Raw genomic sequence first — 8284 nt, forward strand, 5'->3', positions numbered from 1 at the left:
CAAGTCGTGATTCCTATTACAAGAACATGATCAATCTCATACATCACATATATATTATTCATCACATCCTTTTGGCCATATCACATCACACGACATCTGCTGCAAGAACAAGTTAGACGTCCTCTAATTGTTGTTGCAAGTTTTTACGTGGCTGCTATAGGTTTCTAACAAGAACTTTCTTACCTACGCCAAAACCACAACGTGATATGCCAATTGCTATTTACCCTTCATAAGGACCCTTTTCATCGAATCCAATCCGACTAAAGTGGGAGAGACAGACACTCGCTAGCCACCTTATGCAACTAGTGCATGTCAGTCAGTGGAACCTGTCTCATGTAAGCGTACGTGTAAGGTCGGTTAGGGCCGCTTCATCCCACGATGCCGCCGAATCAAGATAAGCCTAGTGGTGGCAAGTAAATTGACAAAATCGACGCCCACAACAACTTGTGTTCTACTCGTGCATAGAAACTACGCATAGACCTAGCTCATGATGCCACTGTTGGGTAACATAGCAGAAATTCAAAATTTTCTACGCATCACCAAGATCAATCTATGGAGATTGTAGCAACAAGAGAGGGAGAGGATGAGCATCTTCATACCCTTGAAGATCGCTAAGCAGAAGCGTTACAAGAACGCGGTTGATGGAGTCGTACTCGCGGCGATTCAAATCGCGAAAGATCCAATCTAGCGCCGAACGGACGGCGCCTCCGCGTTCAACACACGTACAGCCCAGGGACGTCTCCTCCTTGATCCAGCAAGGGAGAGGAGAAGTTGAGGAAGAACTCCGACAGCACGATGACGTGGTGGTGGTGGAGCTCGTGGTTCTCCAGCAGGGCTTCGCCAAGCACTACGGAGGAGGAGGTGTTGGAGGAGGGAGAGGGCTGGGCCAGGGAAGAGGTGTGGCTGCCCTCCCACCCCTCCACTATATATAGGGGCCAGGGGAGAGGGGGAGGCGCCCTAGGGTTTCCCCTAGGGGGCGGCGGCCAAGCAGATTGGATCCCCCTAGGGAAAATCCTAGGGAAACTTGCCCCCCAAGCCAAGCAGGTGGAGGATTGCCTCCCAAGCCAGGTGGAGGCGCCCACCTCCCCAAATAATGTGGGAAAGGGTGTGGGGGGTGCACCACCCCTTAGTCGGCTGGTTTCCCCTTCCCCTTTGGCCCATGAGGCCCTCCAACACTTGCCGGGGCTCCCGAAACACATTTCGGTCATGCTGGCCATAGCTTGGTACCCCGGAACACTTCCGTACTCCAATACCCTTCGTCCAATATATCGATCTTCACCGCCGGACCATTACGGAACTCCTCGTGACATCCGGGATCATATCCGAGACTCCGAACTACCTTCGGTAACCACATACTATTTTCCATAACAACTCTAGCGTCACCGAACCATAAGTGTGTAGACCCTATGGGTTCGGAAACCATGCAGACATGACAGAGATGTTCTTCGGCCAATAACCAATAGCAGCATCTGGATACCCATGTTGGCTCCGACATGTTCCACGATGATCTCATCGGATGAACCACAATGTCGAGGATTCAAGCAATCCCATATACAGTTCCCTTTGTCAATCGGTACGTTACTTGCCCGAAATTCGATCGTCGGTATCCCAATACCTCATTCAATCTCGTTACCGGCAAGTCACTTTACTCGTTGCATAATGCATGATCTCGTGACTAACTACTTAGTCACATTGAGCTCATTATGATGATGTATTACCGAGTGGGCCCAGAGATACATCTCCGTCACACGGAGTGACAAATCCCAGTCTCGATTCGTGCCAACCCAACAGATACTTTCGGAGATACCCGTAGTGCACCTTTATAGACACCCAGTTACGTTGTGACGTTTGGTACACCCAAAGCATTCCTACGGTATCTGGGAGTTGCACAATCTCATGTCTAAGGAAATGATACTTGACATTAGAAAAGCTTTTAGCAAACGAACTACGCGATCTTGTGCTATGCTTAGGATTGGGTCTTGTCCATCACATCATTCTCCTAATGATGTGATCCCGTTATCAATGACATCCAATGTCCATGGTCAGGAAACCATAACCATCTATTGATCAACGAGCTAGTCAATTAGAGGCTCACTAGGGACATGTTGTGGTCTATGTATTCACACATGTATTATAGTTTCCAGTTAATACAATTATAGCATGAACAATAGACAATTATCATGAACAAGGAAATATAATAATAACCATTTTATTATTGCCTCTAGGGCATATTTCCAACAAGAGGTGGTTCAACATGAGCATAGATGCCATTTCCACTTTTACCACTAGGCAAAGGAACTTTATCACTAGAAGCTTCCTCCTTATCGGAGTTGGCATCCGCCACCTTGTTAGTCGTAGCGACCACTTCCAAAGGTGCGGTGGATAATTTGAGATGATCAAGGAACTCTTTGAACATGCCCTTGACCTCGGTCGTCATGGAGGTTTTCAATGTGTCCAAAGCCGAATTCCTCACGTGAGACCGAGGATCCCCCATCGGCCATAGACGAAGAAGGATTCACACCAGGGTGCTCTTCCTCACCATCTATAGTGTCAACCATACTCTTAGGACAGTAAAGCCCTTAATTAAGAGACGAGGCTCTGATACCAATTGAAAGGATTGATATAGTTGACTAGAGGGGGGATGAATAGGCAACTAACAATTTTTAGCTTTTCTTTACCAAATTAAACTTTGCATCAAAGTTGGTTGTCTAGATATGCAACTAGCTGAGCCACCTATATGATGCAACAACGATAAGCACACAAGCAAGCAAAGGATATAACACAATATAACTTGCACAAGTAAAGGTAAGAGATAACCAAGAATGGAACCAATGGAGACGAGGATGTGTTACCGAAGTTCCTTCCCTTTGAGGGGAAGTACGTCTCCGTTGGAGCGGTGTGGAGGCACAATGCTCCCCAAGAAGCCACTAGGGCCATCGTATTCTCCTCATGCCCTCACACAATGCGAGATGCCGTGATTCCACTATTGGTGCCCTTGGAGGCGGCGACCGAACCTATACAAACAAGGTTGGGACAATCTCCACAACTTAATTGGAGGCTCCCAATGATACCACGAAGCTTCACCACAATGAACTATGGCTCCGCGGTGACCTCAACCGTCTAGGGTGCTCAAACACCCAAGAGTAACAAGATCCGCAAGGGATTAGTGGGGGGAATCAAATTTCTCTTGGTGGAAGTGTAGATCGAGGCCTTCTCAACCAATCCCTAGAGAATCAACAAGTTTGATTGGCTAGGGAGAGAGATCGGGCGAAAATGGAGCTTAGAGCATCAATGGAGCTTAGAGATAGAAGAGGTAGTCAACGTGGAGAATAAGACATCCCTTTTATAGTGGAAGAACAAATCCAACCGTTATCCACCAACTCAGCCTGCGACACGCGATACTACCACACCATACAAGCGGTACTACCGCACGGGCCTGCGGTACTACCGCAGCGGACCGCGGTACTACCGCTGGCACGACAGGGGCCAGGACTAGTCCTGATGTGCTAAGACAGGGAGCGGTAGAACCGTTGGCGCGGTACTACCGCGCCCCCTTGCGGTACTACCGCAAGGCAGGGATAGTCAACGCCGAGAAGGCACGGACATAAAAAATTACATCCATGACTACTTCCACTGAGTTTAGGTCTATGCAAAAATCCGATACGGTACTACCACAAGCCTGGAGCAGTACTACCGTGTAGGGCGCGGATGTAAAAATTACATCCGCCCCTACTTCCGTTCATGCTACTGTGCCTGGCCAGAGCTCATGGTACTACCGTGCTAAGGCACGGTACTACCGCGTAGGGCGCGAATGTAAAAGATTACATCCGCCCCTACTACTGCTCGAGCAGCTGCACTTGTCCTGAGGCCACGGTACTACCGCTCCCAAGGAGCGGTACTACTGTGAGCACCTACGGTACTACCGCGAGGGCCTGCGGTAGTACCGCTCTGGAGAGATGTACTACCGCCTGCTTCAGATCAGCAACATTAGGAGTCCTTCATTTTGTAGAGACACGAAGGAACGGAGGATGCTCCAAAGAGCCAAAGGAAAGGTGGTGCAAAAAGGGACAGATGTGTACGTGAGATTCCACCCAAACCTTTCCAACGCGGACCCCCTCTTAATAGTACGACTTTCCTATGACTCAAATCCACCGAATAGAAACGTAGAGAAATGTCGTCTTCAATAGTCTTCGAGGGGCACCAAATCATCTTGTGTTTAGACATGATATATCTGAAATGCTCAATGCACATGATTAGTCCGCAAAAGCATTGTCATCAATCACCAAAACTACTAAGGGATAAATATGCCCTTACAAATGCTCATAATTTAGCTCCATGAGGCCAAGGAGAAAAGGCTTGTGCCTCGCAAGGTACAACTTGTTTCTACATGCTCAACAAAATATCGCCTTCCAGACTTGTAGTATAATTCAGAAGGATGGTCAAAGGTTACTTTACGTTCTATGATTATTCGTCAGATAAGAAGTTCAGCTAAAAAAAGTTAGATAACAAGAACTGAGTTGAAGTTGCAGGTGTATACGTCCTTGCAATCAACGACCCTAGGATTTAATGGTGTATATGAATATACACGTTATTTTGAACACTAACTTACAATTCATGCAATGATGATTAAACAAACTCTAGTCTAGTGGATTCATGCGACGATGACGAAGTATTTGTAAGACCAACTTGCAGACTTGCAGTGATGATTCACTTGCAGTGTTTGAAGTGTTAGCAGATGAGCCGCTAAATAGGAAAGCTCTGATCTTGAAGTAATTTTGAGTGTGTTACAACTGAAAGTTAATTCCTTTGTTTGTCTGTTTGATAAACTTTCTGATATGCTTCCTAAGTGGGTTCATGGATATGTAGTTGGCAGTGAGTAAATATGGAGCTAAACTGATGTTTGATTTAGTTATCTTTGTATCAACAGCCACACAACTGTATGAAGCCCTTTTCTTCCGCACTTCCATCTGATAGGGTGGAGCTAATGTGAGAGGAGCTGGTCCTTGTGATAATCTCTGTTCATGGCTGCAAAAAAGGGCTTAACGGAATCTATCGAGTGCTTGCTGGTAGCTGGTGCAAACCCAAATGTTTTTGACATGGTAACAATGCTCTTTCTATCACATATTATTGTGTTTTCTTGGCTTTGTAGTTTCAGACTTTCAGTAGATATGTACTGATACGCAAGAAATATACTATTTGAAAAAGAGAAACAAAATGTTGCTATTTGAAAATCTTATATAACACAAGAAACAAAATTTTAATATGTTATATATAACACACAGAAGAAACAACAAAAAATAACATATTTTGAAGAGGAGCATAGTCATCATAGGTTTTAGAAATGGAGCTGCAAAAACCACATATTCCGAAATGCAGTTGAAAAAAAGGAGTGGAAGCATAGCAAAGTAAATAAACCTGCAATCATCTAAAAGGGACATTACACCTTTTTTGTCTTATTTTTTCTCAGCTAAAAGGGACATTTCATTGTTTTTCTGCAAGTGCTTTACACAAGAATATAATATGTGAATTAATTTCATTCTTGGAAAGTTACAGACCGCGAGGCACTACTTTACCTCTCCCATACATTAGGAATCAATCTGTATGGCATTGCTTTGATATACTTTGTCAATATAACCAGCTGGAGTTACTTGAGCAGAATTCAGTTTCCAATTGACCGTTTGCCATTAGAATCCTCACAGAATTAGATCAGCTGTAAAAAAATTCCAAACCAGGTTTTACAGTATGAGACCAAAACCAGCACCACCAAGAACAAGAAGTACTCAACAGCAAAAGAATAATATAAATCAATCTACCAAAAGGAAAAATAATCTAAACTACAAGTAATACTCCGTACCACGAGTTGACCATGGCTATGCCAGAAACAAGGAGAAAGAAGGAAACTTCAACAGCGATGCTGCTCCTCCTGCTACTGTTATTTCCATTTCTTAAACATTAGTTAGGAGTTCACCTAATTGGAGTCTAGCTCCAGCTAAGCAAACAGACCCAAAATAAATAAAACTAAGAAACAACTGCGCACGTCTAAACACATAGGATGCAGGTGCCAGGTTTGTCACATACAGGAAATATTGGCATTTTGCAAAGTCACAACTTCATCGGAAATATTATTAATATTTGACATTTTGTATAAACATAATAAATCTCAGTTGCTAACAACCAAAGATAAAGATTTCAGTCAAAAAAAACCAAAGAAAAAGATCTGTACAAAAAACCCGAAGAGCACTAAATTATCTGTAGCATAAGAGTAAATGCTCTGTCATATTCAATTCACGCCAATTTATTAAGTGCGGACTTCAGCCTGTAAGGACTTTCTTATAGACGATATTCTTCATCGAGGTCTGTAAGGACACAGTCGGTCTTTTTCGCTTCTTTGGATTACTGTTTTGCTTCTTGCCCATCTTTATGTTTCTCTTCGCGGTGGCTCGAGACAACGCGACATAGAGTTGACCATGAGAGAACACCGGATTAGGTAGGTACACGCCAACAATCGCGATGGTTTGCCCTTGAGCCTTGTTGATTGTCATAGCAAAGCTAAGCCTTATAGGAAATTGCTTCCTCTTAAACTTGAATGGAAACATGTCGTTGTCAGACGGACATAGGGGTATTCGAGGAAGGAAGATCCTCCTACCCGTTTGTTGTCCAATCACAATTTCTGCGTCAATGTCGTTCCTCTTGAAACCTCGGACCACAGACCTCGGACCACACGAATGAATCTACTGACTCGAACGTCAACCGCATGCAATCCTTAACTTATACATATATACATACATACATACATACATACATACATACTATGTATGTTAAGATGAAACATAAAACAATCTTACCTAATATTGTTAGGGCACGCAGATTTTCATCTTGGATAAACAGATCATTTTTCATCTGATAAGCAGCTTGTCTCTGGGCGTTTATCTGCTCCCTCTTTTCTTGTGACAAGGTAGGATTGCAATGTACCACACGGGTTTCACTGGTTTGTTTGGCATCATTCAAGACAGCTCCTGGTGTAATTCAGGACATAATCAGAAGCCAAAAAGAAGATAAACAGAACCTGACATTGAATGCTTACCGATTACGTCCAATATAATTGACTACATTGCAAAATGTCACAAGTGTACCTGATATCAAATGTGAAGTTATGAACATTCGTGATATCACAGAGAGGGGGTCGGTGAACAATCTGCCAGATTAAACAAACATACCAGATTGTTCTTCATACTGGGCCTTGACCGTACACTCATCTTTTTTCTTCTGATAATCAGCTTGCGTGCGGGTATTAACATGCTCCCTTGCATTATCACTCAAGACAACTCCTGTTGTCTGGTGCTGGGATGTTGGACATTCCCTCGAACTCTTATCAAGCCCTACCTGATTCCCCTCATACGTATGACCAGAACCTACATGCAATGGATCAACAAAAAATGCCGTAAGTTGTATACATACATGAAGATGAACAACCATAAACATAAAATGTTTCATATGAAAGGCGGATCCGGCAGTACCATTTGAATTTTGTGGTACATTTGTGCCATAAACCAGTGTGAGATTACTCGGAGCCGGCAACGAAGCATCATGATGCAGTCCTACCTGTGCCAAACTTGATCCATCTGATGTGTTGTGGCCTGGACCCTGGAGCATTACAAGGCCAAATGATATATAGGTGACAAAGTATGCAGGCCATGTTCACACGGACTTATACCTGGATCCATTGAGTAAATATCATCAACATTCTCAGCTACGGATAGGATATTTGTGTTGTATTCGTCAACATTTGTCCTATCAATATGGCCTGCAACACATATTATCAGAAGGGCGTGATGCTTGCCATGTGTAAGAAATTTTGATAGCGGGAAATATACCTCTAGGTACGTCTACGTCTGGTTGGTGCTCACTTGCCTTGCTTTTTCAATTCCCCATATGTCCCTATCAGATGGCAGATCCCTGAGACGAAAAGATCATTGCTTACAATTGAAAAGCTCATGCGTTGCCTTTGTTCCATTTTCCCATACGTACCTATCAAAATAACACATTGCTTTTATTCTATTTTCCAGTGTTTTAAGTGTTTTTTACTGATTGTCATAAGGCAAGGACCAGGACCACAGAAATCTTCCTGAGTCTAAAAGGAACTATAACCTGAGAAGACTATATAAAGGTACTGTGCTTACATGATGCTATCCATTAAACTCCAACATAGCTTTTTAGTACAAAGTAAATATCATCTGTGTATTAATCTTGGTACCCTTACAATTTTGTAGATTTCATGCATGGA

This window comes from Triticum dicoccoides, chromosome 2B (genome assembly GCF_002162155.2).
Source record: "Triticum dicoccoides isolate Atlit2015 ecotype Zavitan chromosome 2B, WEW_v2.0, whole genome shotgun sequence".
Lineage (NCBI taxonomy): Eukaryota > Viridiplantae > Streptophyta > Magnoliopsida > Poales > Poaceae > Triticum > Triticum dicoccoides.